This window comes from Ursus americanus, chromosome 14 (assembly GCF_024610735.1).
Source record: "Ursus americanus isolate L20-20 chromosome 14, mUrsAme1.1.p, whole genome shotgun sequence".
NCBI classification, from domain to species: domain Eukaryota; kingdom Metazoa; phylum Chordata; class Mammalia; order Carnivora; family Ursidae; genus Ursus; species Ursus americanus.
This window is the reverse complement of record NC_142140.1, coordinates 5800488-5819392: the sequence shown is the minus strand read 5'-3', so window position 1 is coordinate 5819392 and position 18905 is coordinate 5800488. Positions and strand designations below refer to the sequence as shown.

The 18905-nt window shown below is 45.9% G+C and overlaps 1 protein-coding gene across 5 annotated transcripts in view; it reads right to left on the bottom strand.

Moving 5' to 3' along the window:
- RAF1 (Raf-1 proto-oncogene, serine/threonine kinase) overlaps positions 1-2817 on the bottom strand; it is a 74920-nt gene extending 72103 nt beyond the window's left edge. For 2 of the 5 annotated variants that reach the window (XM_045812459.2, XM_045812455.2), the window contains exon 1: positions 2679-2817. The gene's annotated coding sequence lies outside the window, so the exon portion shown is untranslated. Of the gene's footprint in view, positions 1-1581; positions 1732-2678 lie in introns of all 5 variants that reach the window. The other 3 variants (XM_087866761.1, XM_087866762.1, XM_087866763.1) reach the window with 3 other exon arrangements.
- Between the last annotated feature and the right edge of the window lie 16088 nt (positions 2818-18905).

Genomic DNA, 18905 nt, shown 5'->3' with positions numbered 1-18905 from the left:
CCCTACTGTCAGAGTCCACTGCCTTTCAAAAGCAATATTTAAAATTCTCTTCTGCAAGTCAACATTAAAGCATTCTGTTTGGCTAACAAGCTCCTCCCAAGACCAGGATTATTATGTATGGCCTATTATGTTCCTAACATGCAAACAAAAGCACTCCCTCATGTAACAGTTTTCTATTTTTAGGCAGGTTACTAACAAAGTTTTATCTGAAATTAAAATGTAGTAGAACCATACATCTACCACTAACAAACTACTTGAAATAGTAATTTAAAGTTATTAATTGTATTTTCCATTTAATAAGTAACCTAGTATTTCTGGAAAACTCAAATTTAACTTCCATGAAATTGTTGTTTAAACCACCTACTTTGGATTTCACAAATGGCACGTTTTAAACTAAACACAACTAGTTTCCGAGCAGTTGTAATACAGTACTTGATGTTTAACCATCCTCCATTTCAACTTTTAGATACTTTTCATCACAAATGACCAGCTTAATCTGTTTCCCTGTTTTCTTCTGCTAACCCAAATCCCACAAAATATGTTCTAATGTATTTCACTCAAGCCTTCTACTTTGAAGGCTTACACTTTTCAACTGTTGACAAAAGTTTTAACAAGGCTAAGCAACCCCACTACAAATTTTAATCACAAACACCACATACCTAAAAGATAAGCTTTTCCAGCAGAAACACTAACAGGTTTATTTTCCCAAGGACCCAGTGTTCAACCGGGTCAAATGTTTCTGGTGCATTTTAAACAGCTTAGCCCTTGAAGTGATAAGGGTGAAAACAAGCCAAAAGTATCTTAATGTTCTTCAGTGGCATATAACCATCACAACCCAAGAAAAACTCAGGAATTGCTAGCTGAAGTCTGTTAAGTCCGTAATAATCACTTTAGCATAAGCATTAATTACAACAATACAGCAACTTGGGGTAAATTATGTTTAGAGAGCTAACGACTTTATAACAAAACTGGAAACCATGGAATCAATGCAAAGAAAGTTTACTATATACAACACACTTAATAAATTAAAAATACTTTCAGCTGTTTCATATAATCTCCCAATTTCTACACGGCTGGGGAGCGTGGTTTTTATTGCCAAGAGCCATTTAAAATACAGTATTAGCAGCGTGCACTACATGCATAAAGTCAACATTTTGGTGACCAAGAAAAACCTTAGAAAAATCTTTTACAAGAGCACCTAGGAATATGAAGTTCAGCTCATTCACCACTGTGTAAGTGCAAAACATCTGACGTAAAGCACTTATCAAAAATGTTCTTAAATGGGTTAACACAGTGAATCTTTTCAACTACCATCAGCTTCAACATCATCAAGGGGGAAATTAGTTATCAGCAAGAAAAAAACAGAATATTCATATTCTAATTCATATTCTGCAAATTAAATCTCAAATTAAATCAACTACTTCACTCTCTCCAACAAAGAAAGATCCTTCACGACTTTTCTTTTAGACCCTCATCTCTCACCACTTCCTTCCTGCACCCCAAACTCATCCCAACTCCTGCACGTCTATGCCTTTGTACCAGCGGTCCCTTCAGCTTATAATGCTCTCCCCTCCTCCTCACCTGGTAAGCACTTACTCAACAGTCCAAAACCGGCCGCAAAAGTTCCCTCCAGTGTTCAGGCTTCCTCAACTCCCCCAAGGAAAACCAGCTGTTTCAAATTCCCACAACACTCGGTGAGTCCATCCTTATCATAGCGCGTTGTTTTCACGCCTTGGTGGAAAGAAAGAAGAGCAGGTTCCCTCCACTCAAAGCACAGAAGACGAAGCAAGCAGAAATACTCCATGAACGTGAGCTGAATTCGTCCCTACTTAGATTAAACGACCCTCTAGAGCCCGGTCACATCTCAAGGAGGCACAGGGGATCCTAACACTCTTCCCACCAGAGAAATGAATACCAGAGGGCACACCCAGAGCTCTGAAAAGAGAACAATGAATGAACACAACCGCCTCTCCTCTCATGATGCCCAAACTCCTCTTTCTGGGCATCGACTAGGTTCTCTGCAGAACCTCTGCAGCTGCAGAACTGAAGCGTCCCGGCGGCTCTCACTTTACACAAAGACAGCCCCGGATCTTCATTCCAAAGCATCCCAGGGCCAAACCTCAGTATACGCATCCCAAACCTTTCATTAGTAACCCACAGAGTCCCGAAACCCAAGGCGAGGCCCCAGTGCCTTTGTGGTCGGGCACTGGCCCACTTCCTCCTCTCGTCCCCGATTCTTTTCGTCCTCCCCGTAAGGGTGTCACTTGAGTGACGGACTCAGATAAGATGCAAGACCCGGACCCCCTCCGCGCTCAGAAAGAAAAGGAATTAGTTCACCTGAATGACAACATAGATATGGGGCAATTCTGGGCAGATTTTTCCATTGCCAAATATAAGGAATGTGCACCGAGTACAGGGGTGGCGCTAGTACGTTTCCCCGAAACACAAGGAAATTTGAGTGGGGATGTGGAAACTCGGCTCGCCGGCCATGACACCGGGCCCCAGGGCTCCCGCCCGCCCAGCGCCACCCGGGGTGACAGAGGCCTGGCCCGGGCCCTCACCCGGCAGCCGCAGGGTCGCTCCATCAACGCCGCCCAGCCCCGGACGCCGGGGAACTCTGCCCCTTCAACCTCGCCGCCCGGATCCCCCGGCAGCCAGGGCCCGGCCCTGCCGCCTACCTGAAGGAGCCGAGCCGCCTCCGTGTCCCGTCGTCCGGCGGCGGCGTCTGGTCCGCTCCTCCTCCCCACGGCGGGTGAGGGAGCGGGAGGCGGTCACATTCGGCGCGTCCCCAGCCCAGGGGACGGGGCCCCGGGCAGTCCCCGCATCGTCGCACTCGCGCTCCGCGCCTCGGGGCACACGCCCCAAAGCCGGGCCAGCTGGCCCTCTTCCGGGCCCAAGGAGAGCGGCAGGAAAGCCTTCCTGTCTCACGCTCGTCCTCGTCTTACTCCCGCCATCTAAGATGGCGGCCCCAACGCCCGCGACGAAGAGACTCTCGGGCGGCCCCGGCAAACCAGCCCTCCACTCGGTGCTCCTCCTCCCGACCTGCGGCGCCACCAGCTCTCTGCTTCTGCGCGAGCCCGCCTGGCAGCGGACTTCAAACTTGGTTCGGGCATCTATCACTCTAGCCTGAACTCAGGCCCCGCCCCCCAGTGAGGGGGCGTGGCTTCGCGATGTAGCTCGTCGCCATTTCGGAGCCGTGAAGACTGATACTGGTACTGGTCGGCGCCCGGCACGGGAGGGGGTCCGTAATCGAGAAGGGTCGGTGTTCGGACTCCCGGAAGGGTCCGGGGCCTAGCGGCGAGAGCAACGCCAGTGTGCCAGCATCACAAGGCCCGGAGATAACCAGACTTACCGGAGGACACACAGTATACTGTATATAGCTTTGGCGCGTCCTGTCCTTAGGCACGTCGGAATTCGAATCGCCACTCAGCCACTTACGGGTTGTGTGGGAAAGCCCCTAAAGTTTCCGTTTTTTAAAAAAGTTTATTTAAGTCAGTAATCTCTACACCATACGTGGGACTCGAACACAGGACTCTAATCAAGAGTCCTACGCTCTGAGCCAGCCGGGCACCCCGACCATAAAAGTTTTCTGAGCCTCACTTTCCTTATCCGTAAATTAGGGGAACTTTTCCCCCCATCAGATTGGCAAAAAGTTAACAGGACTGATAATATCCAGTCTGGTCCAAAGTATATGAAAACCTGCCCTGTACCCTAATTCAGCGCTGGCAGGAATGCTTATGGGGAGGGCAGTTTGGCGTTATCTACTGACATTTTTTATGTTTATACCCCTCGTGTCAACAATTTCGCTTTTAGGCACTAATTTTAGAGAAATGTGTACCCATAGTACAAACAGGCATGTGCTAAGATGTTTATTGCCACATTGTTTGCATTAGAGATACACTGGAAAAGATGTGAGTTAATTAGAAAACTTTAAACGGTGCTACACCCACAGTATGGGATATTATCTGTCTTAAAAAGATTGCGGTTATGGTCTCTAGTCATGATCCTAGGGTCCTGGGAAGGAGCCCCGTGTGGGCTCCCTGCTCAGCGGGGAGTCTGCCTCTCCCCCAGCTTGTGCTCTCTCTCTCAAATAAATATATAAAACCTTAAAAAAAAAAAAAAAAAGAATGAGCAGGATCTATGCACTGATTTTTTTTTAATCCAAGACATTACAATTTTTTGTAAGTAGAACATTTTTATGGTATGATGCTATTTATTCAAACACAGGCACACAAAACTGCCCAATACCATGTACAACATTCATTTATTTAAATTTTTATGAGAGCCTGTTGTGTACCACACATTGTTCTGGTTATTGGGAAATCTACAATCAAAAGTCCTGCCTTCTAGTGATGAGAAAACAAAAGAAAGCATAAATAATAAATTCAGATAGTAATATGTGCAGTTTATAGAAAAATGAAGATGAAGCAATGTGAGATAAAGACAACTATGTGAGGATCAACATGGAAATAAATTCAGAGGAAAGACTGGAGGACATTGAATATAGAAGATCCACGAGAGTTGTTTTTATTTTTTTTTTAATAGGAGTAATAGCAGTAATGTCTACCTCACAGGATTTAATGAGATAAAACATGGAAAGCACTTAGCACAGAGCCTGGGGGTTGAGACTTCAGTACCTGGAGTCTGACTGCCTAGTTTCATATTTTGACTGCCACTTCCTCATCTGTGACTGAGATAAGTCATTTAAACTTCAGTTCCTCAGTTTCTTCATCTGTAAAGAAAACATGAATAGTATCCACCTCTTAGAGTTGTAAGGATTTAGTGAGTTTAAGATGTAAGGCACTTGGAACAGTGCCTGGCTCGAATTAAACATAGAAGGGTTAGCTGTAATTATTATAGCTATCTCTTCTCATAACACCATTACTACTTAGGGTAGAGCAGCAAAACCACACTTGCCGACCCCCAGGCCATTTCTTCCTTTGGTGGTCCCCAGCTGGTATTTACCCCAGCACTTAACAGCTAAGAAAGCTTAGGGAGCCTGTGCTTCATTCAAACCTCTCAGCGGACAAGTAAAAGTGGCTATTTTATTTTTTTCAAAAATAGTTTATTGAGGGGCACCTGAGTGACTCAGTTGTTGGGCGTCTGCCTTCAGCTCAGGTCGTGATCCGAGAGTCCTGGGATCGAGCCCCACATTGGGCTCCCTGCACAGCAGAGAGCTTGCTTCTACCTCTCCCACTCCCCCTGCTTGTGTTCCCTCTCTCGCTGTCTCTCTCTCTCTCAAATAAATAAATAAAATCTTAAAAAAAAATTAGTTTATTGAGGTAAAACTCCCATAGCAAAAACTTAACCCTTTTAAAGTGAACAGTTCAATAGCATTTAATATGTTCACAGTATTGTGCAATCACCACTTCTAGTTCCAAAATATTTCCATCACTCCGAAGCAAAACTCCTTACCCATTAAGCAGTTTCTCTCTGTCCCATTCCCGCCCAGCCCCTGACAACCACCAAGATGCATTCTATAACTGAGGATTTAACTTTTCTGGATATTTCATATAAATGGAATCATACAACAATTGACCATTTGTGTCTGGTTCTTTTCAGTTAGCATGTTTTCAAGGTTCATCCACGCGGCAGCATTTATTAGTACTTCATTCCTTTTTATGACTGAATAATATTCCACCATACACAATTGGTTGATAGACATTTGGGCTGTTTCCATCTTTAGGCTATCGTGAATAGTGTTGCTGTAAGCATGCGTATACATGTACTGTTGGAGTACCTATTTTCAGTTCCTTTAGGCATATACCTAGGAGTACAATTGCAGACATCATCTCGCACCCCACTGGGTTGAATGTCCTCTACTTTAAAAACCTCTGGCATGGTGGTAGGGAAAGTCAAAAGAGCTAGAGTTCTTAGAAAAGAAAGAGGAATAGGGGTGGAAATGAGTCAGAAATAGTTTGAAGGAAGAATGGACATGCCATGATCTCAGATCAAAGAGAGGAGGGAAAGAATATGTGTCATTGGTAGGGGGAGGCTAACATGGAAACTTACCTGGGTGTTGGAATGTTCTATTTAGTTTGGGAGGTGGTTACATGGATGTGTGTGTGTGTATGTGTGTGTGTGTGTGTGTGTGGAAATTGATATGTGTTCTTTCTATGCATGTGTTACACCTCAATAAAAAATTCTTTGTAAAAATGTACACGGTCTTTAAACCTAGCAAAAAGGATGAATTTTTCAGGTGAAGGAAAGAAAAACTAGTGATAGCTACCATTTATGGAAACTTTTCATGTATCAGGCATTTTATACAATCTCCAGTACACATTACTACCTGAAATTTCTGATCTTCAAATGAGGAACCCTTCTGAGAGGGTAATTAATCCAAGGACAAAGCTGGGAAGTGATGGAGAGGGGGTTTGGACCTGTTCATTTGTTCACTCATTCATCATTCAGCTGCTAAAGATTTCCTTGTGCTACCATGGGCCAGCTCCTGTGTTAGCCCTGGTCCCGTGGCAGTGAATAAGCCAAGGTCTCTGCCCTCAAGGACTTGAAGGTCTGATGGGGGAGGACATGCAGCAAACTGGTAAACAAATCAACCTAAGAACTAGGATCATGGTCAATCAATGAAGGGAATGACTAGAAAATGATAGAATGGGAAGGGGATGTGCTTTTAGGCTCAGCAGCCATGGAGGGCCTCTCTTAGGGAGTAAGACTTAAGCTGGGCAATGAAGGATGAGGAAGCCAGGGGAAGAGCATCGAGAACGGGCACGTGAAGGGACATGAGGTGGGAAAGGAGTGGGGACCAGTGTGGTTTAGAGCACAGAGAATGAGGGAGGGTGAGGTGGGAAGAGGACAAAGGATGGAGTCATATGCAGTCTGACTCCCACAACTTCCATGCTTTTCCATGCCAACCTGCCTCTCCAGTGAGTTTAATTTTAGTTACAGAGGAGTTTGAAGTGTGGGCCTGACCTGGGTTGGGTGCTGGGAGAGACAGAGCCTTGTAAACAAACAGTTACCCCACCTGGTGATCCAAATGTGCTCTAAAGGCCAGAAGACCGGAGTTCCGTGGTACCACACCAGAGGAGGGAGGGAGTGACCCGTTTAGTCAGAGAGGCCTCTGCAGAGGCAACACTTAAGCTAAGTCTTAAAGGAGGAGTCAGAATTTTCCAGACTGAGAAGGGTGGGAGGACGGGGCAGGAGGTGGGAACAATATGGATAGTCTGGGAAACAGCATGCAGTTCTCAGTTGGAGACTGCCTCCCTGAGGCAGAAGAGAATGGTAAAGGGGAGGTCTGGAGGGACAAAAGATGTCTCCCCTAGAGTCAGTCTCCCTTAAACCATAATGAGGCAGTCCTTAACGGGGGTGGAGGAGTGGTTCAGGGGCTACTGGGGTGTTAACCACAATACATGTTGTGGTATCTTATACAGGAAAGCCTAGAGGAGTCATCTTGGAAACCAAGTCGAAATTAATACCTGGGTTCTCTCAGAAATTACTTGGGGACACTGGAACAATCTCTATGGAAGTCAATTTGGCAATATCAAAATTATAAACGTGTATACTTTTTGTCAAAGGTAGTCTCCCGGAAATGTATCCTACAGATACACTTGTGTGTGAGGTGATGTGTGTACAAGGTTATTCCTTGCTACGTTGCTTATAATCTAAACAAAGAAATGTCGTGCAGTTAGGTGAAAGATGAACTCTCTTATGTACCGATATGGGAAGACAGCCAAGAAATACTATTGAAGTAAAAAAACAACAACAACAACAACAACAACAAGGGACAAAACAGTGTGAACTGTATGCTACTTTTTGGGAAAAGGAAGAAAAACATCTGCTTAAATTAAGTCTGAAGGACACACAAAATGCTACTAACAGTGATCACAGGCGAGGGGGAGGGTGGGAGCTGGGAGTATGGAGTATAGGAGGGGAAAAAATAGTTTGCACTGCCTTACCTTTTATAATTTTTACTTGTTCTTTTTTGTTTCTTTTGTTTTCTTTCCTTTTTAATTTTTAAAGAATTTTGATCTTATTTGTATTCATTTTTTTCTTTCTTAAACTTCTAATAATTTTTAACTGTTGAACCATGTGAGTGTGTTACCCACTCAAAAATTTAATTAAAAACGACAAAACAACCCGGGCCTGGAGGTGCAATGAAATGACGCACACTGGAAATGGACATTGAGAATGGGGGAATAAGAAACAGGGGGGAGAGGGGGGTCAACAGTCTGTCCCACAGCCTTCCCACCTTCTCCAGTGTTCACACTCCACACAAACTACCCGCCCCCGCCCCCAGCCCGACTCAATGTGACCTTCACCAAGACTAATCGCCCAGGACTCTAAGGGCTAGGCCTCAGGCAATGCCCTCCGGTGCCTGGCCCACCTCACCAGGCTTCCCAGAAGCACATCCCTTTTTCCAAGCTAGCTCCTCAGCTACAGAGCCCTGAGATTATAGGCAGCCCCACATGCAACAACTGATGGGGTCCACCTGCCTCTTGGGCTTGGCCAGTGCACAGCCTTTTCCCACCACCTCCTTGGCTAACCTCCACCTGCCTCCTCCCAGCCTCAGACCACACCACAAGACCCACCCGCAACAGGAGCCAGAGCCGCTGTTCACTGCCCTCTTTCCAGCAGATTCCTCCTGCAGCAGCTGCTGAGGAGAACACACATTTTTTTTCCTTGATAAACCCAACCCTTCATCTCCCCTCTGCTCAGAGGGGTAGGCTCTGGGCTCTGAAGTCAGGCGAATAAGAGATCCAATCCCAGCCCTGTCCTCACTGCGGTCGATTCTTGGCCTCTCCCTCAGATGGTGCAGGAGCAGGAAGACTTGCCATCAGGGGTTCTTGGGAGGAAATGAAACAGGAAAGTACAGGCCCTGGCACGCAGTAGGTGCTCAGGGAGCACTCCTCCTCCTCCCTTCCCTCTCCAATGTCTCTCCCTGACGTACTGCTTTCTGCTCTCTCTGGACAACTCTGCCAATCTTGACAAAGAAAAACACCAGCGCTTTCAAATGTCCCTTTCCCCCTTCCAGTTACCACCCTGATTCTTTCTTCCCTTTCCCCCAAATTTTTAGGGCCAAATTTGTCCAAAAATGGTCTAGACTCAGGCTCAATTCTCTCACCCATCCCTCCGCTAAGCCCCAACAGTCCGCCTTTGAAATGCCTCTCCTTCACACTGAAACATCCCTCCAGAAGAGTTTCTCAAGCCGAGGCCTCAGTGCCCTTCATGACATTTGGTAAAGAGCGTTCTTTTCCTGTAGAAATTCTCTCCTAATTCACTGGTCTAACGCCTCCCGTCCGGTGAATGACACCTGTTCTCCTCTCAGGCCTGTGGAACCCCGCACACGAGGTGAAACAGCTCATGCTATTCCCTCTGCTGGAAATGCTCTTCCCTATTTTTTTTTTTAAGATTTCATTTATTTATTTGTCAGAGAGTGAGAGAGAGAGAGTGAGAGCACACAAGCAGGGGGAGCAGCAGGCAGAAGGACAAGCAGGCTCCCCACTGAGGAAGGAGCCCAATGCGGGACTCAATCCCAGGACCCCAGGACCATGAACTGAGCTGAAGGCAGATGCTTTTTTTTTTTTTTTTAAGATTTTATTTACTTATTTGACACAGAATAACAGTGAGAGAGGGAACACAAGTGGGGGAAGTGGGAGAAGGAGAAGCAGGCTCCCCGCTGAGCAGGGAACCCAACGCCGGACTCAATTCCAGGACCCTGGGATCATGACCTGAGCCAAAGGCAGCCGCTTAACCGACTGAGCCACCCAGGCGTCCCGCTCTTCCCTATTTTTAATCCCAGCTCAATGGCCATGTGTCTCCACAAAGTCTGCTCTGGCAGCTGCAACCTCCGATGTTCTGTCCTTTCTCTGAATTGCCATGCAGCTCCTGCGGTAGCCCACACCTTCTTACGCAGCCTTTTCCTGACCTCTCATTGCCTCAGCTGGTCTTTGGAAAGGTACGGTCCTTGGAAGCAGACGTTGATTTCCATCTCCTTGTTCTATTAGCTGTGTGACTCCGGGCCAGGCAAATAAGCTACTACATCTGTCTGAAAGATTTTCTTATCCCTGAAATGGGGATAATATGCCCACCTCACAAGACTTTGGTGAAGCTGAGATCCTTATTAAGGCGTTTTGTGTTGGGGAGGGGCACCTGGCTGGCTCAGGCACCAGTTGGTGGAGTGGGTGATGCTTGATCTCAGGGTTGTGAGTTCGACACCATGCCAGGTTTCTTAAAAATAAAAATCTTTTAAGATTTAAGCATCTGTGTTAGGGAGAGCCGGGGTGGGCTTCATGGGCACGAGGTCAGTGCAGTCACACAAGGCCCCTGCACTCAGAAGGCCCACCTCTTGGGGTTTAAGGCTCCGTGGTCTCTGTTTTGAAATGCATAATAAATTTTATCTTTGAATTTGTGTTTTGTTAAGTGAAGTCCAGTGGGACAATGGAGCATACACCCTAGAGGCTTGGAAGCCCTGCTCACAAGTGGTCCTGCCTCCTGGCTTCTCCCTCCCTGGGGTTCTCAGCTGCCTGTTCCCCTTCCTCTCTGCCACTTCCCTCCACCCCCCACCCGCGCCGGGTCCTGCCCAGCCTCACTGTCTCCACTCCCACCCAGTAACCTTTGCTGTCCCGTGGCCCAGGGGAGGCGTAGGCACAGGCGAGGGAGAGGGCATGTTTAACCTTGATGTGCCCTCGCCAGTGTGGCAGGACCACTGCACATTTGGCAGGCAACGTGGGGGGGCTCCCTTCACCTCTGATCCAGGCAACGTGGCGGGCGGGGGGGGGGGGGGCCCTCCGGGTCCGGGAGGGCTCCCTTCACCTGTGATCCAGGTACTGAGCACAACCTGGCACAGAGGTTGCAGTCCCTTGAGGTCACACTATCCACCAGGAGTTGAGATGTGGGTCCATGGGAAGGGGAGATTGACTTTCCTGCTTCCGGCCCAGGTCTAGCCTTTCAGTCTGGCAGCCAGCCCGGAGCGGGACTCCGGCAGCTAGCAGACACGCAGCGGTCGGTGGTCCACACACGCAGCGGTCGGTGGTCCACCCTCGCCCTGAGTATCCCTACGCCCAGGGAATCGGACATTAAATAGCACAGGCAAAACACCATGACAAGGTGAGAGAGAAAGGGAAAAGTTCTACATTTTAATACCTTTCAAGTCATTTTTTCCTACTTTATGAACGAGGGGCCCTGCATTTTCGTTTTTGTGCTGGGCCCCACAAATTATGTAGATGACCCTGGAGAGAGGTCAGGAGGGCCACAGAGCCCTGGAAGCTTCTCCGCAAAGTCACAGAGGTTACACTGACAAGAATAAAAGAAAGCACTCATCCTACGGTTAACCTGAAGCCTTATCAGCGGACCACATTGTCTCTGGTGGACTATTATTGCAGCTGCCCGTTGTGCAACAGGCCACTCCGAACTTAGGGGTGTAAACAGCAAGCATTTTGTTATGCTCACAGATTCTGTGGGTCAGGAATGTAGACGGCCTGGCAGGGATGGCTTGCTCCGGGAGGTCTGGGGCCATAGGTGTCAGGGCTCTGATGGCCGGAGGTGACCTGAATAGCTGGGGCTGGAGGGTCCGCTTCCAAGATGGTTTTTCACTCCTCTGGCTGGCAGCTCTGTGGAGATGGCTGGACGGTATGTGTGGGGGAAGGGGGAGTGGTTAGCCGGGACTGTCTGCCAACGCACCTCCAGCTGGCCTTTCCAGCACGGTGGCCTCGGGGTAGTCAGAATTCCGACGTGGCTTTGCGGAGCACCAGTAAACGAGGCAGAAGCTGCGGTCTTTTATGACTCAGTCGCCCAGCATCCCCGCCAGTGCACTCTGCTGGGGAGAGCAGTCACGGTCCTGCGCAGGTCAACTGCGGGGAACACAGGCTCCGTCTCTTGATGGGAGGACTGGCAAGGTTACAGAAACTCTTGTGGGATACAGCCATCTGTGAAAAGTACCATCAGCCACAACTCTGAGTTAAGTTTCCAAAATAAGTGTTGTCATTACCTTGTAAAGAGCATTATTAATTTGTGTTATGTTGGAAATGGGAGGTTATGGTTTAAACACATTAATTTGTTGAATATAAGCATTTAAAATACATTATGGCAACTTTTTTTTTTTTAAGATTTTATTTATTTATTCGACAGAGATAGAGACAGCCAGCGAGAGAGGGAACACAAGCAGGGGGAGTGGGAGAGGAAGAAGCAGGCTCACAGCGGAGGAGCCTGAGGCGGGGCTCGATCCCAGAACGCCGGGATCACGCCCTGAGCCAAAGGCAGACGCTTAACAACTGAGCCACGCAGGCGCCCCTATGGCAACGTTTTAATATCGGCTTTGGCACCTGTACATGTAAGAAAATATACCAGGAGCATCGAAAATGGAAGCGGCTGTGGCCTGCCTCGGTCTCTGGAATGAGGGCCATATTATTCATTTCTGAGATATTCTACCACCCTCATCCCCCAGCATGTACCACTGAGCATACAGTTGGTGCTTAATATACACTAATTTCACTAGTCACTAAGGCAGAAGAGGAACTGTGGCTCCAGCTTGGAAGCAAATCCTAAGGCTTACCGAACAACTAAAACTTTAATTTCCGGTTATTTCATTGTCACCAATGTCCAGAGTCTAAAATGGGTAGTTTACTTCATTAGCTTGGGTTGGCTGATTCCAAAGGGAGAATGAAATAATCAGGGCTAGAGGTGTGCTTGTGCTGCTTTGTTTTGCATGAACCTTATGGACAAACATCTCAGTTCGCCCAGTTCATTCTTCATTATCTCCAATTAAGTATTTCATTGAACATTTACTGAGCACATCTGCATGCTGGGGGTCACTTACGAGCCTGCCGCTGGAGATGTAAAGATGCTCAGCGTGGTCCCTGCCTTCCAGGGGCTCACTGTGCGGGGGGTGGCGGTGGGGGGGAAAAGGGAGGAACAAGTGAAGCACAGCCACGTTCGAGGAACTCAAACATAACAGACCGTCTCTATAGCGCCCGTGTTACACAGAGCATGTAATCCAGGGCAGGCCAATCTAAGTGGCACGTGGCACTGGTCACTGTGATTGGTTCAGGGATGGGCACATGACCCAACTAGATCCAATCAAAGTGGATCTCCAGCTTTTTGAAGCTGCTCCCAAATGAGTCTTCTGAATTTTCCCATGGACTTGAACTTGGGGGGGGGGGTGCTGGGGCTGCCTCAGCTACCTTTACAGATGAGAGCTGAGCCTGGGGGCTTGCAGGGTCCTTCACATCTGTTAAGCACCGAAACCAACCTGACCTGCAACCAGCCAGATGTGGGCTCTTCAGTTCCATGCAGCATTATATTCCCTTTTTCTAAACTTAAAACCATTTAATTAGTTTTTTTTCACTTGTAATAAAGTTCTAGCAGATGTTCCAGTGATTACCTGTTGCTTTCCTCTGACGATATGGACATTTAGTATGGTCATTTCTTTTTCTTCTCGAGAGCCAGCTCCTAGAACAGGGAAATCACTGGGGGGGGGGGGGGGGCTATGCACACACTTCCAGAGAGAGCATCTTTGAACTGAAGAGTGTTCCAGGCCCCAAAGACCACTGAAGGAGAAGTCTGCCCAGCACCCTGCAGCCTTCCTTCTTCTGCTCTGTGCCCTCAAATGGCCTGCTTCACCCTGCCAGACTCTCAGGCTCTTGCGGACGCACAATTTTTGGTATTGGCCTCTCCACCTTCACCACACTAGGTTAAGCACATTGTGAGAATTTGGGTATTCTATTATTAGCAATATCTGCATCCTTTACAAGTAGACATTGGCCTCATAACTTTGAGTAGGTGAGAACTGAGGAGTTTTGTTTGTTCAGTAGGTGGGGATGGGATCCTCTGGTAACCAGCTTGAATTTGTACCCCTGCGCCTACCTCTCTAGAAGGGAAAGGCTTAGCAGAATGATACAAGAGGGCAGCCTTCTGACACCAGAGCAATAGAAATTGGGCCCATCTGTACAGCCTTTTTCTCAGCCTTGGATATGATCTGCGCATTTAAAATTCTAGATTGTTTTCTCTCAGTTCGTTTCCTCTGGGCAACTTTGGTTTTATCTTCCTCCTCAGAGTCCTTTCAATAATGTTGGTGTCCTGTCCACATTTGGAAAGTCAATGTTTTCTTTTTTAAAAATTTTATTTATTTATTTATTTGAGAGAGAGAGAGAGGGTGTGAATGGGGAGAGGAGAGAGAGAATCCCAAACACACTCCATGCTGAGAACGGAGCCCAGTGTGGGGCCCATGCAGCACCTGAACCCAAGACTCGGAGATCATGACCTGAGTCAAAATCAAGAGACAGACGCATAACCAACTGAGACACCCAGGTGCCCCCTTTATTTCTTAAATTTTATTTGTTTATTTATTTGTTTGTTTGTTTAATTTATCTGAGAGAGAGACAGAGAGAGATCAATGTTTTCTTTTAGAAACAATTTCAGAAGCCAAAAGACTCCAAAACAAGTTGGTTAACATAGAAAGGGAATTTATATTAACAATAGCTAGCAGTGATTGAGAGCTAACTATATATCAGGCATAATGCCATGGCATATGGTAATAAATCGTGTGATTGAGTCTCATAGCAATCCTGCAAAACAGGTACCGTTACCATTCCATTTTACAGATGAAGGAACTGAGGCGAGGACTCAAAGCTAACAGGGAGTGAGTTCTGGATGCAATTCCCAGCACTTCAATTCTATCCCCTCTTATTTTTTTTAATAAGAGGTGCCTCTCCCCTTACTTTAAAAAAAAATAGCTACTTATGTTTATATAATTTCAAAGAGAAAATTTGCAACAGTACTATAATGAGCTCACATATATAGATTCTGTACTTTTAATCATTAGAATATATTTGTTCAATAAATAGACACTTAAACATAGTAATGAATCTTAATTAAGAACACATCAATAGACCCAAAATGAGAATCCAAAACAAAGATCAATCTTGGCTGAAAGTCCCAAATGAAGGTGGAAACGAAGTGTGTTGAATATTGTCTGCATAATTCTTACTCATTTCTGTATTTATCCTTCCTGAGGTTTACCTACAGCAATAAATAGATTCACAAAACCTCAGAGTCCGGAGAAATCTTAGAGACCCTTGGGGCAACCCTCGCTGCCTCTCGTGTTTGGCAGGTGAGTGAGCGGGCCTGAAGGAGGGACTAGATGCTCTGCCTCCCAACCAGCCAGGGGGAGCTGAGAGCCCAGTGGCTTTAGAACTCAGATCAGGAGCACGGCTGGCTCAGTTGGTGGAGCATGTGACTCTTGATCTCAGGGTTGCGACTTCAAGCCCCACATTGGGGGTAGAGATTACTTAAAAATAAAGTCGTAAAAAAAAAAAAAAAAGACCTCAGATCAGAGCCCAGTGTCTCTGGATGGCTCTGTCAGTTAAGTGTTAGACTCTCGATTTCAGCTCAGGTCGTGATCTCAGGGTCGTGACATCGAGGCTTCGGGCTCCACATTCAGCTGGGAATCTGCTTGAGATTCTCTCTCTCCCTCTGCCCCTCCCTCCAGTGTGGGCTCTGTCTCTCTAAAATAAATAAATAAATCCTTAAAAAAAAAAAATGCTGTGTGACCTTGGACAGAGGCCTAACCTCAGAGAGCCTTGGTTTCCTTATCTGTAAATGGACCTCACAAGGTTATTGAGAGAATCAAGATAAGATATGTAAAGAGCTTGGCATCAAGCAGCGATCCAATATGTGTCCCTTTGCTCTGCCTTTTCAAACAGCTTCCACAGTTCAGATTATTTCTCTGGAATAGAGTCCCAGGAGTGGAATTACTGGATCAACTGGAATAAACTTCTTTATGGCCCTTGATCTCTATTGCCAGCTTGTTTTCTAGAAGGGCGCTGCCACCGGTGCGTGTGAGATTGCCAGTTTCACCATCACTGCGCCAGCACAGAAATATTATAATCTTTTTTTCGGTTGGTTATTAGAAAAAGAAAAGTACTTTCTCACTGCTTTAAGTTGCAGCTCTTTGATTAATCACGCAGGTGAATGTTTTCCCACATACAGCTTTTCTGACTTATCTGTGCATGACCTTCGACTGTGGGGGTATTGGCATATTTTTCTTATCAACATGTGTTGAATTCTTGTGAATTATTTACTTCTTAAATATTGATGACAAATGTTTGTTCCTAGTCTCTCTCCCTTTCTTTCTTTCTTTTTTTTTTTTTTTTTTTTTTTGCCTTTTTGAGGCTGTTTCATTTATTTGTAGTGATTTTATAGTTATAACTGTTGTGCCAGTTTAGAAGGGTTTTAAGCTACAGGTGTCTTTCACCTGTATTTTCATCTGTTTCTTTATGATTTACTCTATAACTTTTTTTTTCTTAAAGATTTTATTTATTTATTAGACAGAGATAGAGACAGCCAGTGAGAGAGGGAACACAAGCAGGGGGAGTGGGAGAGGAAGAAGCAGGCTCATAGCGGAGGAGCCCGACGTGGGGCTCGATCCCATAACGCCAGGATCACTCCCTGAGCCGAAGGCAGTTGCTTAACCGCTGTGCCACCCAGGCGCCCCTACTCTATAACTTGTAAGCTGTCTCTCTGGAGGCTTGCTTATTTTTGAGGAACCAAACATTATAGGTTGAATCGTGTCTTGCCCAAAAGCTATGTTGTGGTCCTAATCCCCGGCACCTGCTAATGCAGCCTTATTTGGAAATAGAGTCTTTGCAGATGTGACCAAGTGGAAATGAAATCGTACTGGAGTAGGGTGGGCGCTAGCCTAATAGGACTAGTGTCCTTATTAGAAGAGGAGAAGACGGACACACAGGAAGAAGGCGACGTGATGACAGAGGCAGATGTTGGAGTGAGGTGGCTGCAAGCCACGGAGGGAACACTGCCGGACACCACCAGGAGCTAAGAGAAAGGCAAGGAAGGATTGGACCCAGAGTCCCAGAGGGAGCACAGGCCAGCCGACACCTTGATTTCATACTTCTGGACTCCAGAGCCACAAGAGAATAAATGTCTGATTGTTTAAGCCACCCAGTTTGTGGGACTTTGTCAAGGCAACCCTAGAAACTAATATAGACGCCAAGTTAAGGCCAAATGTTCGTATCAAAATTGGAACCAAGGAGAACTGGACAGAAATGATCTCACACGGAACATGGAAGTGCCAGGCATGGAGAAGAATGGGACCAAGAGTGCTGTTTTCCTAGCTCCTAGGGAAATACCAAAATACCAGAATGAAACTCAAATGACTGAAAGATTTAAATATAAAAATGAAACTGTAGACATTCCAGAGGAAAACGTGTGAAAGTTAAAAAAAAAAAAAGTTTTCTCAGCATGGGGAGGCATTTCTAAGCATGATACAGATGCCAGGAGCTATAAAAGAGAGAAGGTTAATAAATTCAACCACAATAAAGTCAACTTTCTGCATGGTAATAAATACCGTAAGCACGCTCAAAGGTCAAGTGGCGCACTGGGGGGAAACTACTTGCAATTCAATTCATCCTGAGTTGGTTTCTCTACTATAAGAAGAGCTCTAAAATCAGTAAGAAAAGACCAAGTACCCAACAGAAAAATAGTTGGAAAATAGGAACAAACAATTCACAAAAAGGAACATCCAAATAAATCAGAGAAAGATAGCCGCCATCCAAATAAGAGAAACCACACTGAGAGATCGCTTCTCGCCTATCAGATTGGGCGAAGTAAAAAATCACTTGTTAACTACTTTCCAAATATTTTCAGTGTATTTTTGACTGGAAAGGCAGAAGGTTAAGACCACAATCACTGAGTGACACCTTTTTTTTTAAGATTTTATTTATTTATTTATTTGAGAGAGTGTGTGCACACATGAGGGGGAGGGGCAGAGGGAGAGGAAGAGAATCCCCAAGCAGACTCCCCACAGAGCCCACCACAGGGTTTTACCCCAGGACCCCAAGACCACTACTGGACCCAAAAGCAAGACCCCGGGCACTGAACCGACCAAACCACCCAGGCGCCCCCACTGGGTGACCTCTTTTTTTTTTTTTCCCACTGGGTGACCTCTTAAGATTCTTTGCAATGCTGAGACTCTATGACCCATAATTGTTGCTGTCATTATTTTTACCTGTTAGCATCATCTGAGTGTCAAGACATCAATTGTATTAGAAAAAAACAAGTATAGCATAATGGTTAGCTCTAGTGCAATGGTTGACTGCCCAGGTTTGATTCTTGGTTATGCCATTTGCTAGTTGTGTGGCCTTGGGTAAGTCATTTGACTGTTGAGCCTGTTTCCTCACCTGTAAAATGGAGATGATGTAGTGCTTATTTCCTTGGGTTATTAAGAATTAATGAGTTGCGGCGCCTAGATGGTGCAGTCGTTAAGCACCCGACTCTTGATTTCGGCTCCAGTCGTGATCTCAGAGTCGTAAGATAGAGCCCTGCAAGGGGCTCTGCACCGAGTCTGCTTAAGACTCTCTCTCCCTCTCCCTCTGCCCCTCCCCCCAAATAAATAAATCTTAAAAAAAAAAAGATTAATGAGTTGATGCCAACTTCAATTTAAATTTTAAAAATTTAAAAAAATTTTAAAAAGCATTAATTAGTTGATATATGCAAAGCATTTAGAATAGTGCCCTGGACATTATAAGTACCATATCAGTGCTAACAATTATTTATTACCAAAAAGTAACCCTAAAATCTGGAAATAGAATTTTGTTATGTATTACCAATAAACCATTTACTCTGAAAATCCATCTGTTTCCAGATCTGATGGCCACTCTATACATACAAGATACTTTAAAATACATTATCTACTTTAATCCTCCCAACAGTCTTGTAAGGTTTGCTTTATTACCTCCATTTCACTAATAAGAAGGGATCAGAGACGTGAAGTTACCTTCCCAAAGTCACACAGCTAGTGAGGGACAGGACCAAGCTTCAAACTTAAATCTGTTCAGGTTCTTTTCACTCCACCCCAGGCCATCCCCTCCAGAGTGTCTTTCTCAGTTCCCAAAGGCACTCTTTGGTCTATACAGGATGGAAAACTTTCAGTCCGTTTC